Raw genomic sequence first — 23,835 nt, 5'->3', positions numbered from 1 at the left:
GTGTTCATATTAATCGTTCTTGTCGTCTTTTTAATTTGCCTGCCTTGAATATAGGGGACACTATCCTACATTTTAGAGGCACAGTGCGGTTTCTGGGCCTCATTTTTGACTCCAGATTGTCATGGTTGCCACACCTGCGAGACTTGAAAGCCAGAGCCATCAAGGAACTGAACATCCTGCTCAGCCACAGGTCTTGGGAAGCGGACAGGGCACGTCTCCTCAAGTTTTATTGGGCTTTTGTGAGTTCACACCTCGACTACAGTTGCATGATGTACGGGTCAGTGAGGCACTCTTATTTGCGGATCCTATGACGCTCTCCATCATGTGGGGACTCGACTGGCCATGGGTGCTTATCAGAAGAATTCCACACCCAGCCTCTTTGATGAGGCCAGGGAACCATCATTGACCATGCGGTGGAAGCTCCTCCTGGTGCGCCCTGTGTCTAAGTTTCTTGCAGCTCCAACTTCATCTGCTCACCATATTGTTGCTCATCCACCTCTGGACTATCTTCTTTCCCACTGTCCCCGAGCCACAATACCGTTTGGGATCTGTGTGCAACATGTGCTGGAGTCCCTTGGTGTGGAGCCAGTAAAGCCCCAAATCCCGGCTTTTAACCACCAGCCACCCTGGTTACTGAAGAGGCTGAGAGTGATTTTAGATTTGGTGCGGTACAAGAGAGACTGCACTCGTGCTGCCGTTTTTAATGCAACACTTTCTGCCATTTTATCTGAGCAACACGAGTATGTAGCTGTTTTTACGGGTAATTGTGTTGCTTGTTCTGTTGTTTTTCGGGATCATGGTCTCAAGGTACGATTACGTCAAGTGTTTACTATCTTTGATGCAGAATTTTCTGCGATCTTGCTGGCACTGGAGCACATGAGACGCTCTTCCCGTGGTAAATTTATTGCTTGTTACGATGCACTAAGTGGCCTTCACTTCTTGCCACTACTGCATCCAGCAGCTAGTCGAGACCATTCAGGATGCCCTCCTCCAACTCCAACGACTGGGGAAGGAGGTGGTTTCCTGCTGGGTTCCAGGGTACGTCAGCATTGCCGAGGACGAAAGGGCAGATCTCGCAGCCAAGGAGGCGTGTTTCGATCCGCAAATAGGTATTTCAGTGTGTATCCTCCTGCACGCATTAACCTCACTGTTGAGATCACGAGTCTTGCGTCGGTGGGCGGATGAGTGGCTAGAAATGACAGACAATATGCTCCGTCTAGTCAAGCCCACAACGCGTGTTGGGTGTACTTCGTCCAACCACCTATATGGGACGAGGTTCTCCTCACTCATCTTCGCATAGGCCACAGTCATATGATGCAAGGCTTCTTGGTCCAGCGAGAAGACCCTCCAATTTGTGGTGCTTGTGGCGTCCAGAACACTGTGCGTCACGTTTTATTGGATTGCGTTTTATTTTCTGACCAGCGGGCCACGGCTGACTTTCTTTGCGTGTATGCTTCTATTTTACTGATTTTGTCCACATTCGTTTCTTTTAACGTGTGTCAGGGCGCTGATAACAAGGGCATAGAGCGGCCGTCGGCCTCAACACCCAAACACACACACCCTTTGTCGTCATTCCATTATACAGCTGACGTTTGTCCCTGTTGTCAACTGCGAATACATTTCATGTAGCCGCAGTGCCAGTTTCTTCAGACGTGCACGCATGTTCGAAGGCACATTGCATCGTACTTCTGAACAACACAGGCACTGCAATATCGTACAAAAACATGTCTCTTATGAGGGGCTGCTCGACCATCGTAACCCATTCCCTTTAACTCCTTACGCAAAGCAATTGCACTGACAGCTCTTGGTAGCCCTGTGAAACCCATGAGTCAATTCTTCCACAGAGTTTATGAGATTTCTAATAGTCACTAGAGATCAGGAATAAACTCCGTATACATGCTTTAAACTCGCCAGCGGCATCATTTCCGAACTCATCATCCCCGTATGCTTGTAGATCTGACTCGTCCTTGTTGCTGCCCACTCGGATGCAAGTGGGCTGGACCCACTGAGAAAGGAGCGCGAGTACACCAGTTCACGAGTAAAAACGCGGACTCGCAGATTTCCTGTACACGACCAACCGTTTTGAAATTATTTTCCGCCATTGTACTGCAAATTACTATTAATTTATTTCACAGATTCAAGATTTCCGCTTTATAACGACAGTATCACAAAACGTTAGACAAGGATTAAGTGCAGTCTCTAAATGGTGATTAACTTTTGAAATAAAGTACAGAAGTGAATGATAAGCTACATAACTCGCTATTATCCCAAAAATGGCAAGTTGCCATGAGCTAATTTATACAGAAGTAGCGTACTTTTTTGTCGCATGAAATAACAGTGACGCTTCTCAGCACCAAGTTTTGCTTTGACACAACACACATGTTTTTTCACGGTGGGAAAACAAGGATACATCATTTTTGTTTGCCTTAGATGAAATTTGTACGTTTTTCAATTGAACTGAGGACTACATTGCGAAACTAATTCCAAATATCGCACCTAAAGGAACGCATTTACAATTGTGTGCTTTGCACCCATTAATTTTCGACATACACCCTCCAAAGTCTCACAATATACAGCTTTGTTAAAGGCCTCACAAAATACAGCTTTGTTAAAGGCTATCTTATCTCAACTATCGGTCGCTTCACCTGTCATTGTTACTATACAGAAGGAAATCCGTGTTTTCATCTTCGTAGTGACAGTGTCACGTCTGGCCTTACACTCCTGCCTGCTTCAGTAACACGGAATTAGTCGACGACTATGAAGTGACCATAGCGCGACTGTTCTGAGACACACCATCATACACGTGGAACAGCTGCGGGAATGAAGGAAAGCCCATTAGAGCTCATGTAACAGGAGCGTGTTGATTTGTGACGTATGGAACCTGCAACACTGGACCCGTACTCATTCTCTTTTTGATTTCTTAACAGCCAGTGTCTAACAGCCAGTCTCTGTAACGCTTGACGGTCTCTGTCCATCAGTTGGTGACGTCTCCTGGTTTTTCTTAAGCTGTGGCTGTTCCTTCATGGTTCCATTTGGCACTCACATCACTGACAGGCGACTTGGGCAGCTTTAGGAGAGCTCGGATATCCTAGTGCTTTTGTTTCCAACATGACAACCACTGACTAGTCCATGTTCGAAATCACTGGTCTCTCCTGACGGGCCCATTGTGCTGTTACTTCTTCTCCACTGACAACGCAATGTTCCCCACCTCTTTTTACATTGGCTAATCCACCCCTCGTCACGTGTGGTGGTCAATTCTGTATAGGGGTGTCTGGAGATAATAATTATCAGGTAACATAGGTAACATGTACTTACTGAAGTAGCCTTCTTCAACATCTTCAACCCATCTTCATCTATTCGACATCTACTGTTGGAATATTTTACACTGTGTAGTAAATATTATAGCTTACGCATCTAACTACGTTCATAAATGAATTTTCTCTCTGTTCCACCTTTTTCAGTCTTCACTGATGGAGTTATTACGCTATCACTTGATTGTACAGTTAAAAATTATACAATTTATGTTTGTGTAAACTTTAGTCCACAATTTTGTGCATTTTTACATCATAAAAATGACAATTAAATCCTTTAGTTCCTCTGCTTCCTGTGAAAATGCTGTGCATATAGGGGGTTTTGCTTGATTGACATCGAAAAGCAAGGGTAATTAGTTTTTATATAAAGTCCACAAAAGTCTTTTTCTTTCCTTACCCTCATGGGAAAAGTTCAAATTAATACTGCTAAAGAAACATCCGACTAATCTGGTAGCCTAACAGCCCAGTCAATGAAGACCAAATAGATCGAATATATAAAAGTAATTCATATATTTTCAGATCTTTGTACAGTGGTGGTGTGGAGTGCCATGGATAACACACTATTAATCTTCACTGGTGCGGGGTGAGTACTGGAGTAGGGTTAAGGTTGAAGCGGACTTCAGATTTTCTTCAATAACTTAAAACGCGCGAAATCTAGCGAAATAGTATCCCAGTACAAAATTAAACAATACTAAATTTCTTATGAAAATACGATGTTAATTTCTGTGCAGAACTAATGGTTTGCACGATGAGAGCAAAAGTTTACAGATGGCTCTAAGCACTATGGGACTTAACATCTGAGGTCATCAGTCCCCTAGAACTTAGAACTACTTAAATCTAACAAAGCTAAGGACATCACACACATCCATGCCCGAGGCAGGATTCGAACCTGCGACCGTAGCGGTCGCGCGGTTCCAGACTGTAGCGACTAGAGCCACTCGGCCACTTCGGCCGGCGAAAGTTTACAGAAAACCCTACAATCTAGCTGAGGTAGTTGGGTCAGTTTGTGATAATTTCCTGACTTTGTAGATCACATCGGTCCTATATAAGATTTTTCGTGTGATTTCCCCTATAGTCTGTACAGATCCTCGTCATGGCGTTATCTTATTTCTGGAATGCTGCGGAGTCTAACACTGACTTTCCTGGATACAAATCATACCAATCTCCATTCCATTTCCATTGCGGCGATTTCCACTCTGATCTGTACCCTGATCAGTTTTTAATTTTTTTGTCTGTGATAGTGATATGCAACACACATTTGCTTTGTATTATTAGCTGAGAAAATCTCAGCTTTGAATTGCTTTTATACTGAAGGCCCATGTCTCATGGCAGTTTCCCAATGTTGGATATATGTACCGATTTTAAACTTTCCTCTTCAGACCCACAGGTTATTTGGTTTTGAAAACAATATTCAGATGACAAGAAGGACTGTAGGTAATTTTTACACCTCTTTTTATTTCTTTCGCTTTTTACCTAATAGCAGTCATAAGCCATGCTAAACACAAAACCTGATCAGTTGACGGTATGGCTTCACTGTTAATCTATACAATTTTCTTTCCCATGTGTTAAGTATACATAAGTTACTTCTTACTGTAATTGTTTCTCATATCTACTTCCAAACTTGCTCTGTTAATTTGTTTCATTTGTGGCCGAAGTTTACAAGCACTGGCGTAGTGCAGCACCTCGACGTGGCATGGACTCAACAAGTCGTTGGAAGCCCATCAGAAATACCGAGCCATGCTGCTTCTACAGTCGTCTATAATTGCGGAAGTGTTGGAGGTGCAGGATTTTGTGCACGAACTCAACTCTCGGTTATGAACCATAATTATTCGATGGATTTAATGTCGAGCGATCTGGGTCCTTAATCATTCACTCGAATTCTCCAGTATGTTCTTCAAACCAATCGCGAACAATTTTCTCCCGATGACATGGTGGATTGGCTTGCATAAAATTTCCATCGTTGCTTGGGAACATTCAGTCCATGAATTGCCACAAATAGTCTCCAAATAGCCGAAAATAACCATTTTCTTGAATAATGAATATTGAAACCAACAGCTGTACTGTAATTCAGAAGTCGTTTATTCAAAGCATGCTAAAAGTTTCGAAGCGAAAAGCGTCATCCTCAGGCCCCAAGCATAACCTGCCACCAAAGCACGAATCTCAGTGGTATTTGTGAATGTGGCACGAACGTTGATGACGTTACGCTTGGGGCCTGACGATGAATCATCTTCGCGTGGAAACTGGTGCAATGTTTTACATAAATTTCATTTGCATGAATTACATTACAGCTGTTGACATCAGTTTTCATTATTAAAGTACTTGACGTCTGGATGCTGTCCCACTGTCCCCCATGGATTTTCAGACACTTAACCATTTCGACCCAATGATAAGCTCTGTTGGACCGGGGGCCCAGTCCATTCCGTGCAAACAGCACACACCATTATGGAGCCATCTCCAGATTGCACAGCACCTTGATGTCAACTTGAGTTCATGGCTGCGTAGAGTTTGCGCCACACCCGAACCCTACCATCAGCTCTTACCAACTAAATTGGGAGTCATCTGACGAGTCCATGGTTTTCCAGCCGCCTAGGGTCCATCCGACATTGTCACAAGCCCAGGAAAGGCGCTGAAGGCACAAGCGTCGGTCGTCTGCTGCCATAGGCCATTAACGTCAAACTTTGTCAAACTGTCCTAATGGATACTTTCGTCATATGTTCCACAATGATATCTGCGGCTATTTCATCAGTGTTCCTTGTCTGTTAACACTGATAACTCTTCGAAAACGCCGCTGTTGTCGGTCCTTATATGAAGACCGTCGGCCACTGCGTAGTCCACAGTGAGAGTTAAAGCATGAAATACGGTATTCGCGACACAGTCTTGACGTTGTGAAGCTCGAAATATTGAGGTCCCTAACGACTCCGAAAATTAAATGTCCCAACCGTCTAGCTCCAACTACCATTCCGCTTTCAGAGTCTGTTAACTCTCATCGTGCTGCCATAATCAGTCGGAAACTTTTTCACATGAATCGCCTGAATACAAATAACAGTTCTCCAATGTACTGCCCTCTTATACCTTCTGTCTACGATACTACAGCCATCTGTATATGTTCATGGAGCTATCCCATGTCTGTTGTCATCTCATTGCTCATGTTGCAATACCAAAAGTTATACCAATGATATTGTCGCGTAGCTTTATTCGTCCACTTCGTGTATAACTACTTCAGCCATTTGCTCACCAATGTCTTTAGTGCTACAGGTACACCAAGGAAGACCTTCAGATCTTTATCAATCACTTAAACTTTAACTCCATACTGCAAAGTTTTGACACTCCCATAAGCAACAGACGACAACAGTGTACTGCCCAGACACAAGACCAAATGCGGAGGAATTTCAAAGAGACACTCTTCGATTTGCTTTGCTGTTGTACTTCTATCGATCGCCCGAGTTCGAGAACCGGTAGCTGGATATAACGAAAGTTCTTAAACGTGTGGTCAAGGCTCTTAACAGTTTCTATAAGTGAAGTAATTGCTTACAGAATGTAAACGTTTTCTCTATCGCGCTAAATAGACTTGAATGATCAAGAGGTATTAATCTAGGACTTGAACGTAAAGTTTCACTACTGGGGGCGAAAACTCGGCCTCTTTGTCACTAGGTGCTGATAACGATGGAGATAAGTATTCCACTATATTTGTCTTCATGATTATCTATAGCTTTGTAATGTTTATTCTGGTGTGAATCTTTTTTTCATTCTTTTGTCCTATTATTTGTTATTTTCGTGGCGAAATCCTTGCTTACTCCAGTCACAGACGAACTCATACGATCTTCTCTTTTTTACCTAAGAAATACATTTCCCTCTTGTGATACGGTAGTCATGTCCACTACATTTTGCCGCGAGGTGTCAAATAACTCGACGAGATCATCTTTCCAAATCTGTCGTTTCACATTTGCTTTTTCGTGTCTATTTATCTGTACCCAGCTTTAGGTATCTGTGTACAGCTTTTGTATACAAGCACGGGCATCCTCGTTCGTGTTAACATGAATATTTCCTTTCCTCCACACTTTCAGTACTGAGTACTGGAACATTTAGCAGCATTCGAAAGCGTTTATTTCATTTCCTTGTGATGGTAAATAAAAGTAAATGTACATGCTCCTTTGAACGGAGCCTAACTGTAACTGACAACCAGAAACCGTCTTCAGAAGCCAAATTACTTTTTGAGTCCCATTTTCAATTTCAGTTACCTGGAAATGATGAAACACACGAGAAGCCAATTAGTGCAAAGCACTTCATTATTAGAAATTTCGTTAGTTTGAGAGAAAGTGATTAACATGTGCTACTCCTGAATATTATCCTATCTTCGCATATACGTCTTTTGCATCACTGATGCTCGGGCCGTGAGCAAAGTCATATGGGAGTAATATCGCTGAAAAATGGAACATGGTAATAAGGCCACAATAGGCTACCTGTCCCACCCTTGACACACTAGGCGTGTAAGTATAAAAATGTCTGTGTATGTGAATAACTTTACTTTTGTTGTTCTTGAACTGTAATACCAAGATATGTCCAATATCTTTGTAAATGAGATCTACAGATGAATAAAAGAACTAATACAAAAAAATACGTCAGATATGTCCACGAAAACGATATAGTAATCCCTGCGTTATCCAGTACGATGCAGTGTACCAACACAGGATCCAATAAAGTATTTAGGCATTTATACCAGGCAGCGACTTTCAGTTAAAATGTCTTCAACGTGTATGAGTACAGGTTCTGACGCATGAACGACGACATACACTCCTGGAAATTGAAATAAGAACACCGTGAATTCATTGTCCCAGGAAGGGGAAACTTTATTGACACATTCTTGGGGTCAGATACATCACATGATCACACTGACAGAACCACAGGCACATAGACACAGGCAACACAGCATGCACAATGTCGGCACTAGTACAGTGTATATCCACCTTTCGCAGCAATGCAGGCTGCTATTCTCCCATGGAGACGATCGTAGAGATGCTGGATGTAGTCCTGTGGAACGGCTTGCCATGCCATTTCCACCTGGCGCCTCAGTTGGACCAGCGTTCGTGCTAGACGTGCAGACCGCGTGAGACGACGCTTCATCCAGTCCCAAACATGCTCAATGGGGGACAGATCCGGAGATCTCGCTGGCCAGGGTAGTTGACTTACACCTTCTAGAGCACGTTGGGTGGCACGGGATACATGCGGACGTGCATTGTCCTGTTGGAACAGCAAGTTCCCTTGCCGGTCTAGGAATGGTAGAACGATGGGTTCGATGACGGTTTGGATGTACCGTGCACTATTCAGTGTCCCCTCGACGATCACCAGTGGTGTACGGCCAGTGTAGGAGATCGCTCCCCACACCATGATGCCGGGTGTTGGCCCTGTGTGCCTCGGTCGTATGCAGTCCTGATTGTGGCGCTCACCTGCACGGCGCCAAACGCGCATACGACCATCATTGGCACCAAGGCAGAAGCGACTCTCATCGCTGAAGACGACACGTCTCCACTCGTCCCTCCATTCACGCCTGTCGCGACACCACTGGAGGCGGGCTGCACGATGTTGGGGCGTGAGCGGAAGACGGCCTAACAGTGTGCGGGACCGTAGCCCAGCTTCATGGAGACGGTTGCGAATGGTCCTCGCCGGTACCCCAGGAGCAACAGTGTCCCTAATTTGCTGGGAAGTGGCGGTGCGGTCCCCTACGGCACTGCGTAGGATCCTACGGTCTTGGCGTGCATCCGTGCGTCGCTGCGGTCCGGTCCCAGGTCGACGGGCACGTGCACCTTCCGCCGACCACTGGCGACAACATCGATGTACTGTGGAGACCTCACGCCCCACGTGTTGAGCAATTCGGCGGTACGTCCACCCGGCCTCCCGCATGCCCACTATACGCCCTTGCTCAAAGTCCGTCAACTGCACATACGGTTCACGTCCACGCTGTCGCGGCATGCTACCAGTGTTAAAGACTGCGATGGAGCTCCTTATGCCACGGCAAACTGGCTGACACTGACGGCGGCGGTGCACAAATGCTGCGCAGCTAGCGCCATTCGACGGCCAACACCGCGGTTCCTGGTGTGTCCGCTGTGCAGTGCGTGTGATCATTGCTTGTACAGCCCTCTCGCAGTGTCCGGAGCAAGTATGGTGGGTCTGACACACCGGTGTCAATGTGTTCTTTTTTCCATTTCCAGGAGTGTATTATGGAAGTCTAAGTATAGCAGTGAGTCGTGCAGGATTATCGAACAGTGTCGCCTTGTGCATCAAGCGAAAAGGTCGTAGTTAACTTCCGCCTGTGATGCACAACCGTTGTGTCGAAACTACTCAGTCTTGTTGGTGTATCGGCCGGAGTCACAACGTAGTTGCGTAGCGGAGTTTGTTGTCGTTTTCCTCTTGGCGGCGGTGTTTTCTGCCCGCTCTACGGTGTCTGTCGAGTCTCCTAAATCTGTTCTTCGTCGAGCTACTATTCGTTTCAGTTTTGACAAGAGTACGCGTCGTGTTCAACCTGGCTCCGTGGAAATTCACAACTGGTTGGCTGATGTTATCCGTGTTACACCTGATCAGGTAGATACTGCTTACTTTGATTCTGATTTGTATACATTCTTTGTGAAGTTTTATGATTCCGTTCAATTAGAACGGCTTTTCTCTCGGGTTGGTTCTAAACTGTTGTTTACATATCACGAGTTGCACTTGCACTCCGTCTTCAGGCCACAAGTGGCCCATCGGGACCATCCGACCGCCGTCTCATTCTCAGTTGAGGATGCGGATAGGAGGGGCGTGTGGTCAGCACACCGCTCTCCCGGTCGTTATGACGGTTTTCTTTGACCGCAGCCGCTACTATTCGGTCGAGTAGCTACTCAATTGGCATCACGAGGCTGAGTGCACCCCTAAAAATGACAACAGCGCATGGCGGCTGGATGGTCACCCATCGAAATGCCGACCACGCACGACAGCGCTTAGCTTCGGTGATCTCACGGGAACCGGTGTATCCACTACGGCAAGGCCGTTGCCGCACAACACGATGGTTCCGTCAATCAAGTCCACCTTGAAAATGCAGCACTCGAGTATACGCTGGTTAGAGTTTGTAACCTTCCTCCTGAAATGGACGATTCATTTCTTAAAACATCGTTGCTTCCGTTTGGAGTAATACGGCATTCCGATGGGAACGCTGGTTAGCACAACATTACTTCCAGCGTTATAATAGTATCCGGACTGTGTACATGTGCGTTAAAAAGAATATTCCTTCCCACTTAACTGTCTATGGTTACCGAAGAAGGAACATGTTTTCTCAGAAACGAAAGAGGTCATCTCACATCTGATTGTCCACGCCGTACTACTGTTCTGACATTGTCTTATCAAAAAGTCTTCCTTTAACGTTAGCAGACATAGTATCTACGCAGTCAGCTGTCAGTCAATCTCCAGCTTTAAGCGATGCAGGGGCAACATTACCCCCCTACTCCTCTCGAATTTCCATCGTTCCGGCGCGTCCCAGTGCGGCCTCTGTCCATGAGGGGACGACGGCTTCTGCAGCGCAAGTCAAACGCCGGCGGACTGAGGACGGTACAAATTTCGAAGACACCCCACGCCAGTATCGTTCTTCTAACACGGCGTTGACAGAGGGTGTACCTTCTGGCGGTAATGAGATGTCTATTAACGTTAATAATGATTCCAGTATTACCAAAGATGATGTAACTCCTTCTGTTGATGCTGAAATGTGTGTTGAATCTGCGTCCCCCACTTTACCCGTAGACTTGACGGTTCCCGTCTGTTCAGATGTTCCCGCAGAGACGTTGCCTGATGGCCAGTCTTTACGGTGTTCTAGTGTAATACCACCACTCCTGCACGCTGAGACGGTGGAGCATCAGGATTCATCAAGTTCTCTTCCTGATGATCACGAGATGCAATCAGACACTGGCACTGCATTACCTGTCTGTTCTGTACCTGATGTTGCTGATGGTCGTTGATACGTGATTCCTTAGTCGTAGCACACTTGCACAGCATATCTTAGTTACCATAAAAGAGGAAGCGGGATAGGATCATGGTTGGTAATCACACTTGATAATTAAGATACTGTATTGGCATTAGGACTTTAAAAAACAATTTGAGAATCATAAATTGTGGACGAACCACTAGATAAAACTTTGCAAATACAGTTATAAACCCAGCGTACTTAGTACTCTAACAAACAATTCCAATTTAAGTATAGGGGGTTACTGACAAACTTGAGAACTTCAAACTCCCATGTAGGATTTCCCTCAAAATAGATATAATGAAACAATTACAGGTAAAGGGTGACTTAATAACACTTGAGCACTAGTAGAAAGCTAAAATGGCATTACATAACAGGATAGAACCACTTAATTAAAAAAAACTGCAACGGAGACAGTGATCTTAAAAAATAAATATTTACGTGCTCAGACGTGCTAAGAAAAAATTACAACGAAAAGCTACACAAGGAACTCAGCAGATGCAATGCAGTTTAAGGTTTAGTCAGTTACCAGCCCGTAATATTAAGGAAACTAATTCACATACAGACAGTTTAAATAAAAAATATATATCTACCAGCTTAAATACTAAACTTTGGAAGTGGGTTTGTGACCAACTCCGGTTGTGGCCAGGTTCTTAAACGCTGCCAGATCTAGACCTCCAATGACATTTCACTCCCCGCCAGGTCCCTGTGAAACGTCCCCTTTAAACAATTGTACATGACTGTGCTTAAACTGACACACAATATTTTGTTAGCGCAACGCAATCTGACTTTCAAAATTCCCTACAAAAGAATGGCCCTGACTAACATTAAACTATACCTTTCACAAATCACTTACCTCACAAAAATCTTCGCTGCTCAAGCTACTGCAATACAGCGAGCGCCACTACTGCCAGCTAAACAAAAGATTCAAACTTGATATCATCATATATAAATATAGCAGTTCATAACAAATTTCAAAACTCCGCCATCTCTCTCCCCACATCCACCACTGCTGGCGGCTCACCTCCAACTGCACAACGCTATGCGCTGTTCACATCCAGCTGCCGCTGCCCAACACTACAATGGCGAGTATTACAACAATGCAAAGCAGCCACAGACTGCACACAGCACAGCCAGTGATTTTCATACAGAGGTGGCGTTACCAATAAAAAAACCTAAACATCCTACTTACATAGGACCCATGCTCCCCACAAAAAAATTTTACAAATTGGATTGGGCAGTGGCCAATACAGATTTGAAAAAAATTTTTCATAATTACAATAACAAAGAAATCAAATGCACACACTTATTGATACAATGTTGGTCAAAAGCTAAAAATTTCTCACAGTCCATAAAGACAGTCCAGATTGGTCATCACAGTAACACTGCAGTGTTTTTCTCAAAGTCTGAGCAGTAAAAAAAATGCATGCGGAAGTAATGGATTTCCATGCAGTCTTGAGGAAGTAGTGTTGTCCTTCCAACGGAAAGACAGTGCTGACTCTTGACATCCAGACAGGTAATGGGCCACAACAGAGCAAACCCACAGCAGAGTCAGTCGAAATTTTGAAGAGTATTCGTAGGTTGGTCATCACAGAGCAGACCCACTGTTGTCCTGGTAGAGATTGTGGTATTGGTGGGCCACCAGAGGTGTAGACCCACTGCAGTCCTTGTAGAAATAATGGTATTGATGGATCATCAAAGATGTAGACCCACTGTAGTCCTTGTAGAGATAGCCAGCAGCCATCTGTTGTGACTGTGCAGGTGCACATTCACCATCGAAGAGTCTTGCGGAAAATATAGCAAGTCCATAAACCACCACTTGTGCACTCACAAAGTTTTCGGAACTGTCCTTAGAACCAACAATGCTGTTATCCAGTCCCTTGCTGAATTAGTAACACACGTGCAAACACTATCAGTCCCTACTTCTCACATATTGTCCATATACTATGACCAACAGAGACGTGTGCAGTGAAATATAACTTACAAGTTAATAATAAGATGAACTGGTGTCAATTACAATTTTATAACATGAGAATACAATAACAAAGGTACAAAATACATCATTAAAGAACATAACAATACAGATAACATTTGTAGTAAAACAGGCGTTACAAAAGAATAGAAATAGACATATATGTCAGTGTTACAGGAATTATGACATGAGTACATACATAAAAGATCAGAATAACTTTCGAAACATCAACTTCACACATGAGCATTAACACAAAACAGAATAAATAATGTCTAAACATCTTTACAAAGTAAATAACACATTATTAATGCCAATTATATTTGAGGATAACAGTATTCCTCATCATAGTGAATGTAGCTTAATATTAAAAGAAGAAAAAATTCTATGAAACTACACAGAGACAGGAAGAAAACAAATACACAAGGGTACACAAACACATAGTGGGATAACACAAAAGGGAAGGACAGGGTTCGTTTTCATTGTAACATTTGGTACTGCAGTCCAACCCAAAACTTCATATATCTTTCCTTTTATTTCATCCTTTATTTCCACCAAAAAAATTCTATCTAAGCATGCTTTCTGTATTTATATGTTGACACATTTCTTACCTCAACATTTATTTCCAAGAAAATCCTACCTAAACCTGTTTTCTGTACTTTTTTTTGTATAACTTCTGAATGCATTTCTTCCAATTCATCGCAACTCATTCTCTTAGAGGCTACCCCCTCTTAAGCTAACTTAAATCAACTGAGCTCAGATGCTAAACTAAGGCACGAAGCAATGCAGCAGCACATAAAAGAATTAATATAAACAGCAATAAAAAAAATGGAAAATCGCAAAGCAAGCTACAGTAAATCTAAATTACCAAGCAATTCAACATTACAACTAATATGAGGCAATACGCAGCAAACAAAAAAATAAATCTGGCTTAGCAGAGTAACACAAATTAAAGTTCAGTAGCACTATGCCTGGCAAACAGCAGCTTATATCTAAACATGACATAGCTCAAGCAGAAAAAATAGTACACTAAAGATAACAATGCAGATAAGGGAAATGTATAATCACATCTTAATGTCTAAGTAATTTAAGTGGTGCACCACAACAACTTATTGTAAAAAAAAATATTACCATGTACTTGAAAAGAAAATTATGTGTCCTGTTACTGTTACTAGTCCCTTCTTATTGTTCTTTCATTTCCAAGGGCTCCTTTTTTTAAAGAATGTGGATTACAAAATTATTATTTAATAGATCTGTTGACAGAAAGTGTTCACATTAGCAAATGCATTTTATTTTATAAAAGCAATGCTGCAACACAGCTGGAAACCAGATATCAAGTGAAATAAGCAACTACGAAAAGCAAAGCATAAAAATATCATTCAATAGTCATGTGAAATTTCATAAATTAGTAGAAATTCTCTCAACTCTCGTAGAAAGAGGCTTGTCGTAATCAGGTGTGCAGATGTAAGAATATTTCTCGTCATTTCATTAGGCATTTCAGTAAATATCATAAATTACGAGCTCCACAGTATGCTTTCGACAAGGAAATGTCAATAGCGAGGATAATGGCCTCCCCTTTTTTTTTCTACCTGTGCTTCCGGAAAGGCACACCCTAATGGCTTGTTCTCCAGGTGTCTGACACAGCTGTGTGCCGACGACGCACGTGCAGGTGGTCACTTAACTTTCTTACGGAAATATTTACGACAGCAGTTTCCGCTACAGTGACAGTCTCATATAAAAATTTCACACGTCGAGAATTTACGTTGCAAATGTGTAGAAACAAAATCCTATGAATATAACAGTGTCCAAAAAAATTTTCGCCGGCATTGTGATACATTCACGCATTTCATAACTCTTAAAGTACGATTCTTGGTTTCCAACATCCTGTTTCACAAGTCAAGAGTCCCTAACTTCTATTCATTAATCATATACATATAAACATGTAATCACATTCCTCATATATGGTAGCATCATCTTATTAACATAAACATACCTCAACAGCATAATACACATCGTCGTCATAAAAATAACATCATAACACCTCAGTCAAATCTCAAAAACGTCGTAGCTTTCTGCAATAATTTCAAACCCTAAAAAAATATTCTCTGCTCATTTCAATAATGTCATATACCTCAAACGTACTTTAAAATCATGCTCCCTTACCAAATATATCATTCAAAGCTCTCATAGTATCACAATGGTTCCGAAAAAATATGAGCATTTCACAAAGTACAGACAAAATACAATTTCATAAGTGTGAAGTTATCCAACTGTGTAATTGCGTAAACATCTGTCACTGACGTAATAAAAAAAAGTTTAGATAGCTGTGTAATTTGTGTGTTAGAGAAATATGGTACCGATATGTAAAGTTGTATAAGCAAATACCATATTAGCTAGGGTTCCTTGTGGTTGCCACACACATGGTACACAAAGTAAGCGTGTACCCCCCTGAGGATAAATGTAATTATACCCTTAGGTGTTACAAATTACAGCAATGGAATGAAATGTATCACGGAAAACTTTCTTTGTAATTAAAAAATCTTTAAAAATAAGTGTTTTAAGTATAAGATTAATCACTCAAATGCGTGTCCTGTAGCGCTAAATGCGCGTCTTGCTGTAAGATAATTCTGTGGACCTGTCGTAGTTATCGTCCTCTGTAAGCAAAGTTCTGCTAAAGTCAATGTACTTACCTCATGATACACAAAAGTGAAATGCTTTGCGTATAGATATCTTAGTTATTACGCTTATTGAGCAACTTTTGGGAGATCCTTCAAGGATGGACTTGCTGGGTTGGCCATCACTCAAATGCAAACTGAATTACTACAGCAGCAAAGCGAAGACAAAGTCTAAACGTGGCTAGGACGTGTGTAGCTTGACTACAGCTTCCAAAGCGCTCCTTCTCCGACAACTGGCTGCAGCGGACTCATGAAAAAAATGTTCTGCCTACTGCTGAAGATGTGGCCACTGAGAAAACGCAGAAGGCTTTGTTGCAGAGTGTTGAAAAGTTTGACACAGGAAAACTAAAACACACAGAAACCCAAGAGAAAAATTCCCTTCCTGATAAAGATGTTGTTAGACAGGAGAAAGTTCACCAGAATTTACTGGAAGGTGTGGAACATTTTGATAAATCTTCGATGAAACACACACAAACACAAGAAAAGAATTCTCTGCCAGATCCAGAAGCAATCCAACAAGAGAAAGGAAAGTAAAATCTGATTGCTGGAATTGAGAACTTTGATACAAGCAAACTGAAACATACAGAAACTCAGGAGAAAAATCCACTGCCAACAAAAGAAGCTATTGATGAAGAAAAGAAGGCATAGACATGAAACTGTGTAACAAAGACTGGGCTGTTACAGACTCGGCTCAATTGGGATCACATTTTTATCGTTTTTTGCTACACTTCACTATTTATAGAATTTTTTTATTGTCCGGCCATTAAACAACGAAAATTTTGTATTATGTGCTTCCACTTAAATTGCTGGTACAATAGTAAAGGAGACTTCCACTAAGACATTAAAGAAGTCATGGCAGCAGTTTGTGATGTCTTAATGTAATGTCCTAATGCTGAAGCTGGTCAGAACTGTAAAGAGATTGTGATGTTTAAAAAATAGGCCTTTAGTTTGTAAAACTGGGATGCAGTGGTACTAATGATAATCAGTGATATTATATAATGTATGTCTTATTTTGTAAACATACACCTAAGTTTTTTTACAATCAACAGTAAATGCTTTATACAACTTTTGGAATATAGAACATTTCAAATGTAGAATACTTACTATTCATTTGTATAAACGCGATATCCAGAAGGTTATGTGCAACACTATCCCCTGTATCAGAAGATTCCAGGTTCGAATCCTGGCAGGGTCGCCATATGAAACGTCCCCTTTAAACAATTGTACATGGCTGTGCTTAAACTGACACACAATATTTTGTTAGCGCAACGCAATCTGACTTTCAAAATTCCCTACAAAAGAATGGCCCTGACTAACATTAAACTATACCTTTCACAAATCACTTACCTCACAAAAATCTTCGCTGCTCAAGCTACTGCAATACAGCGAGCGCCACTACTGCCAGCTAAATAAAAGATTCAAACTTGATATCATCATATATAAATATAGCAGTTCATAACAAATTTCAAAACTCCGCCATCTCTCTCCCCACATCCACCACTGCTGGCGGCTCACCTCCAACTGCGCAACGCTACGCGCTGTTCACATCCAGCTGCCGCTGCCCAACACTACAATGGCGAGTATTACAACAATGCAAAGCAGCCACAGACTGCACACAGCACAGCCAGTGATTTCCATACAGAGGTGGCGTTACCAATAAAAAAACCTAAACATCCTACTTACACCTGGCACAATTAAAAGTTTCTGCCCAAATCACAATGACATTCCAATAATTCTGAAAGATAGAAACACTGGGCACAACCTGTGACTCATTTACACATAGCAACTGTATTAATAGAGTTCACACTTTAAAACCATTAACATAAAATCATTTGATTGTAGGAGACACAAGAAAGTTCTGAGAAAAATTTCAAATAACGGCCACCATTTAACTTGGCCAAGAAAGTCTCCCATAATAATAATAAAGTTTAAAATCTCTGCGTCCGTGAACAAACAATTACGACGACTTACTCCGTATGAGGTACACAGTACGAGGGAGCAGGTTCCACAGCTTCACCGCTTCCCTTCAAATTTCGTTCCCTGCGAAGTCACAGAACTTGTATCTCCAAGCTGCCTATGTCGGCAAAAGGCCCAACCAATTTCGCACCACAACGTGTAAAGTCATCACACTCGTTCGGCAGCCGTTGGCACTCGTCTCCCCCGCGAATGAGACGAGATCTCGAGGGTTACCCGTCGAAGGCTAATAACCAACTCGCTTCGCCTGCGAAGCGAAAGCAAAGATAGATTACCTGAACCACAATCGATCTCAACGATACATGAGCAATATAAGACTGGTTCCAGCTCACCACCGCTCAACCTCGCCCTCGCCCTCCTACGCAAGAGGACACCGCCCAGGGGTGGAACAGTCCCTCCCTACTCATCCCAGCTTAACCTGGCTGAGATGTAAGCTAGACAGCTTGTCCGACGCGATCTGCATTATCTCCAGGTTAACCGGGTTCAAGATTTTAGAAATACGACAAGGGCCCCTTTGTCTCGGTTTTAATTTCCCCTTAGTATCTTCGCTACTGGGGGCCGCCAAGTACAGATGAAAACTAGGTCATTAATCTTTCCCGAAATTGGTCTACGACCCTTGTTATATCGAAGCAGCTGTCGCCGGGGGGCTGCCTGGATATTCTTCAGGCCCTTTGCCAATTCTCACGGAGGCTCTGAGGGGTGATGGAGGTTGGTAAGAGGTCGTTTACACTCCACAAGTTTGATAACGGAGAATTAACATTATAGGCAAACATTAAGGCCGCGGGTGTTATCCCGGTTGCCTCATGTTTGGCCGTATTAAACGCCTGATTGAGCCAGGGCAAGGTGATATCCCATCTAGCAGGTGCCCGGGCATGGTAGATGGTTAGGGCTATTTTGAAATTCCGATTAATTCTTTCGGCAAATGACGCCTTAGGATAATAAGGCGTGGTGGTAATATGACTAATACCCTGAGTGAAGTAGAAGGCCTTAAACACACGAAACAGAAAGGCGGGTGCATTGTCGCTTATCAATGAATTCTGTGGTCGAACCAAGGTATAACCTTCGACAATTGCTGGGTTGTGATTTCCACAGAGACCCCCCGAGTAGGAAGCAGCAATGTAAACCGAGAGAAAGCATCCACAACAACCAAGATGTAACGGTTGCCTTTCTTTGTCCGAGGCAACGGTCCAATATGGTCGATAAAAAATTATCGAGGGGATACTGCTCCCGCTGCGGGTGTAGAAACACACGAGACACACCGGAATCGGCTTTCCCCCTTTTGCAGAGATCACACTGGTCACCAAGTCACCTAATGTCGCGATAAAGAGACGGCCACACAAAATGTTCGAGGATCCTGCCCAAAGTCTTATATACGCCCAAATGGCCGCCAAAAACAGAATCGTGATAATACCGGAAAACCATCGGTATTAACTTAATTGTCGATCGCCACTATCTTGCTTACACAGTACCCCTTGATGAAAGCAAAAACCTGACACCGAAACCCCAGCCATGACCCTTTCTCGAATTCGACCACAACACGGGTCCTGTGCCAGCTTCTCCTTAAGCCCAACAAACAGGTTAGGAAGGCCGGGCAAAATCGCCCCAACACTGATGTCCTGTTCGCCTTGCTATTGACCTTCCTGTAAACATACGACTCAGAGCATCGGCAACTGCATTATCCGAGCCTTTAATATGTCTGACCTGAAAACGAAAGGCAGATATACGGACTGCCCAACATACAATTAGGCCAGTCTTCCTCGGCCTAGCAAAGACTCAACTTAATGTTTGGTTGTCCGTCTCTAACACAAATTCTTTATGCTCCAAATAGAAACAAAGCTTTTCCAAGGCAAAAACAACGGCCAGCGCCTCTAATTCATATACAGAATAGTTGGATTCATCAGCAGTCATCGCCATGAGGCATAAGCTAGAGGTCGCCTGTCCCCTTCATGTTCTTAAAGTAAAACTGACACTACCCCGGTATGACAGGCGTCGGTCTGTAGCACAAACGTATTATTAAAGTCCGGCACAGCCAACAACGTGGGATTAGTAATTGCAGTCTAAATCTGTGCGAAGGATCTCTGCTGATTTTTTTCTCATACGAAATCGCTATTCTTCTTCCGAATATCATTAAGGGGGGCGGCAAGATGGGCGAAATTCGCAATGAATTTACGGAAGAAATTCGCCATGCCAATCGGAGAAAATCCCGTAAGGCCTTGGTTCTCTCCTGGTCGATGCTTACGCCTTTTGCAGATACCACATGGCCTCAGAAAGAAATCTGTTGTTTAGACAAGATGATCCTGGATGATTTGACTGTGAGGCCAGCCGAACGCAACCTTAGGAAAACCTGCTCCAGGTGAACAACGTGTTCCTTATAGGTGCGACGGCAGATAACTACGTCATCTAAATAGTTGTAGACACAGACGAAGTTCAAGTCCCCTAAGCGCACATCCAAGAAACGGGACAACACAGCCGCACCAGTGGCCAACCCAAAAATGGACCCTGTTGAACTCAAATAAATTCCAATCTGTGCAAAACTATGTCACAGGCTCGGATGTCTCGGGAAGGGGCATCTGGTAATATGCCTAATTGAGATGTACGATGGCGAACTCATTAGCACCAGAAAACCAGATAAAGCAATTGTGCAAATCGGGCAAGGGAACCGACTCCACTTTTTGTTGAAGCCTCCGGTAATCAACTACCATACGAAAATCGCTACCCCGGTGTTTTGGCAATAGAAATGCAGGAGAAACATAGGGCGAAGTTGATGGTCTAATCACCCCCTTTTGTAGCATCTTATCTATTTTAGCTCTCAAAACCTTCATCTTCGGTGGAGACAGCCTATAAGGGGCCTGAAGGACGGGCGCACTATCAGTTAATTGGATGTCATACTTAAGAATCTCTGTCTCTCCCAACTTATCCGATAAGACCTGAGGATAGCGCTCCAAGACCTGGTTGAGAGCCTGCACTTGATGCGCCGCAAGACAACCCGTGTCGACCTGCACACTGCACACATAGCTCACATACCCTGCACAACACCGCTGGCAGGAAGTCAAAGGGAGACGAAAACTTAAAGTAAAAGACACTCCCTGCATAATCGAATACCAACCTGGCATGCTGGATGAAATCACACCAGAGCAACAATGGACCCTCGAATTCTTCACTATGAAAAGTCAATGAGGTCATGAGAATTTACCGACGTGCAACCACCCCCGCACCACCCCTACTAGAGGTAACTCTCGCGCATCGGCGACCCGACATCTCTGAAGCGGAGACTGCGGAAACGAAAACCTGCCAAAATGTCTGTATTCTATGTACCAGTCATTATCAACTAATGATACAGAACTACCCCAATCCAACAATGCACAAACTGGTTCCTGTCCTACCGTAGCACAGACTAAATGGGTCGGCCGCTGTGACCGAGTGGTTCTAGGCGCTTCACTCCGGAACCACATTGCTTCTGCGGTCGCAGGTTCGAATCCTGCCTCGGGCATGGATGTGTGTGATGTCCTTAGGTTAGTTAGGTTTACGTAGTTCTAAGTCTAGAGGACTATTGACCGCAGACGTTAAGTCCCATAGTGCTTAGAGCCATTTCAACCCTTTGAACACACAAAAGGGAGCGCCGGAACATGCGTCACCTGAATGGCTTTACAATCCACAGGCCAGTTAGTAAATTCACCCCGTTTTCCGATTCTCTCGCCTCAGCTATTTGAATGAGGGCTCCTAAGTACCAGAAAGTCCCGTACTGAATGGTGGACCGCATGGCAACGGCAGCAACGCGGAACTACTGAATTAGAATTGGTCTTAATATAGTTACTACACGTTGATGCCTCAGATATTACTTTCCATTATGCGGCGGAACGCTGTTCGTCCGCCCAAGAAATAGCGTCAATAGAATCAACCAAATGTTGAAACTGTTCCATGGAGCAAGGGCGCTGTACAAGGTTCAATCTGGCGCGATCGTGTACCCACATGCCTTCCAACATATGTTCTATACAATGAAGATCGGACACTCGCATATCCAACGCCACTACGGCCATGTGACCCCTCTCAAAATACGCCTCAAAAGTTCCGTTACACGCTTGGACCTTCCAATATCATTCCCGCTCTAATTTGATACGCATGCGCTCCAAGAGCCTTCTACTAATAATATGCTGACGGAGCTGAACTAAGGTAGCGTGTTGTTCCAGTTTCTCGGCTATCATGCTAATAAGCACACCCTTAGCCATCAGATATAACAATGCTAATACGACAGACTGCGGGACATGCAACGCATCAGTGTGAATCTGGAGACGGACTAACAACCACAGGAAAGATTCAATCTGGCTCAAATTTTCGATATACAAAATAAATATATCTTTCAAAACATTCATAATTGGATTAGTTAACTTAGAAAATAAACTCAACGCGTGTGATCTCACTCACATTATCAGGCTCAGACTCAGTACTTAAACCTCACACACTTAAAGCAAGTGCCACGGCGCGTGACTCAAAGCCTCCGACAACACCAAGCAATTAAGCCTCGTGATGACTGGGTGTTATGTGATGTCCTTAGGTTAGTTAGGTTTAAGTAGTTCTAAGTTCTAGGGGAATGATGACCATTGATGTTAAGTCCCATAGTGCTCAGAGCCATTTGAGCCTCCACGCAATTAATGATGGAGAGCAACCATTTCATCATTGAGATCGATTGAAGCTATATCCAATAAACAATTACAGTAATTGACTAATCACGCCTGCACGCGACATATTTGTTTATACGTCGACTGAGTAGACGCCAGAAGTGCCAACATCCGACCTGCATCACTTAAAGCTGTTTCGATATTCGACAACAAGTCGCCTACCTCGCTAACGATGTCTGTCTGTAGGGCGACAGGAATGTCAAACGCTGCACGAAGCCTGGCCACAAAATCAGACACATTTCCGTCTTCGGGCAGCCCGCGCACAGGGAGTTCATACCTCAACTGCTCTTTCCGTTAATAAGTTATGCCGAGGCAAGCCCGGAGACTCACGTTACGTAACTTCCTGAAACAGGCAGACAAGTCTCAAAACGTAATACCGATAATTTTACAACTTACTAAGACACGACTACCAACCAGAGGAGAGAATAGGAAAAGCAAATCCCCCTCCCTTCTGGCTCTGCTACCAAGTGATACATGATTCCTTAGACATACCACACTTGCAGAGCATTTCGTAAATACCATAAAAGAGGAAGCGGTATGGAATCATGGTTGCTAGTCACACTTGATAAATAAGATACTTTATTAGCATTAGGACTTTAAAAAATAATTTGAGAATTACAAATTGTGGACGAGCCACTAGATAAAACTTCGCAATACGTACTCAGTACTCTAACAAACAATTACAAGTTAAGAAAAGGGGGTTACTCGCAATCTTGAGAACTTCAAACTCCCATATATGATTTCCCTCAGAATAGATACAATGAAACAATTACTGGTAAAGGGTGACTTAATAACACTTGAGCACTAGTGCAAAACTAAAATGACATTACATAACATGATATAATCAATTAATTAAAAAGACTACAACTGAGACACTGATCTTAAAAAAATAAATGTTTACGTGCTCTGACATGTTAAGAAAAAATTACTAGAAAAAGCTGCATAAGGAACTCAGCAGATGCCATGCAGTTTATGGTTTTGCCAGTTGCCAGCCCGTAATATTTAAGGAAAGAAATTCATATACAGACGGGTTAAATACAAAATATATATCTACCAGCTTAAGCCGCCTTGACGGAAAGAAGATAAATACTAAACTTTGGAAGGGGATATGTGACCAACTCCGGCTGTGGCCAGGTTCTTAAACACTGCCAGGTGTAGACCTCGGATGACATTTCACTCCCCGCCAAGGTGCTGGCACAATCAAAAGTTCCTTCCCGAATCACAAGGGCAAAAAAATGGTTCATATGGA

At 43.2% G+C, this 23,835-nt stretch overlaps 1 pseudogene; it reads left to right on the top strand.

The window, feature by feature from the left end:
* The window catches only part of LOC126412886 (thymosin beta-like), a 119,928-nt pseudogene extending 102,927 nt beyond the window's left edge, over positions 1-17,001 (top strand).
* Positions 17,002-23,835: the final 6,834 nt, after the last annotated feature.

This window comes from Schistocerca serialis, chromosome 7, assembly GCF_023864345.2.
Source record: "Schistocerca serialis cubense isolate TAMUIC-IGC-003099 chromosome 7, iqSchSeri2.2, whole genome shotgun sequence".
In the NCBI taxonomy this organism is placed as follows: Eukaryota; Metazoa; Arthropoda; class Insecta; order Orthoptera; family Acrididae; genus Schistocerca; species Schistocerca serialis.
This window is presented reverse-complemented; position numbering and strand designations above follow the sequence as displayed.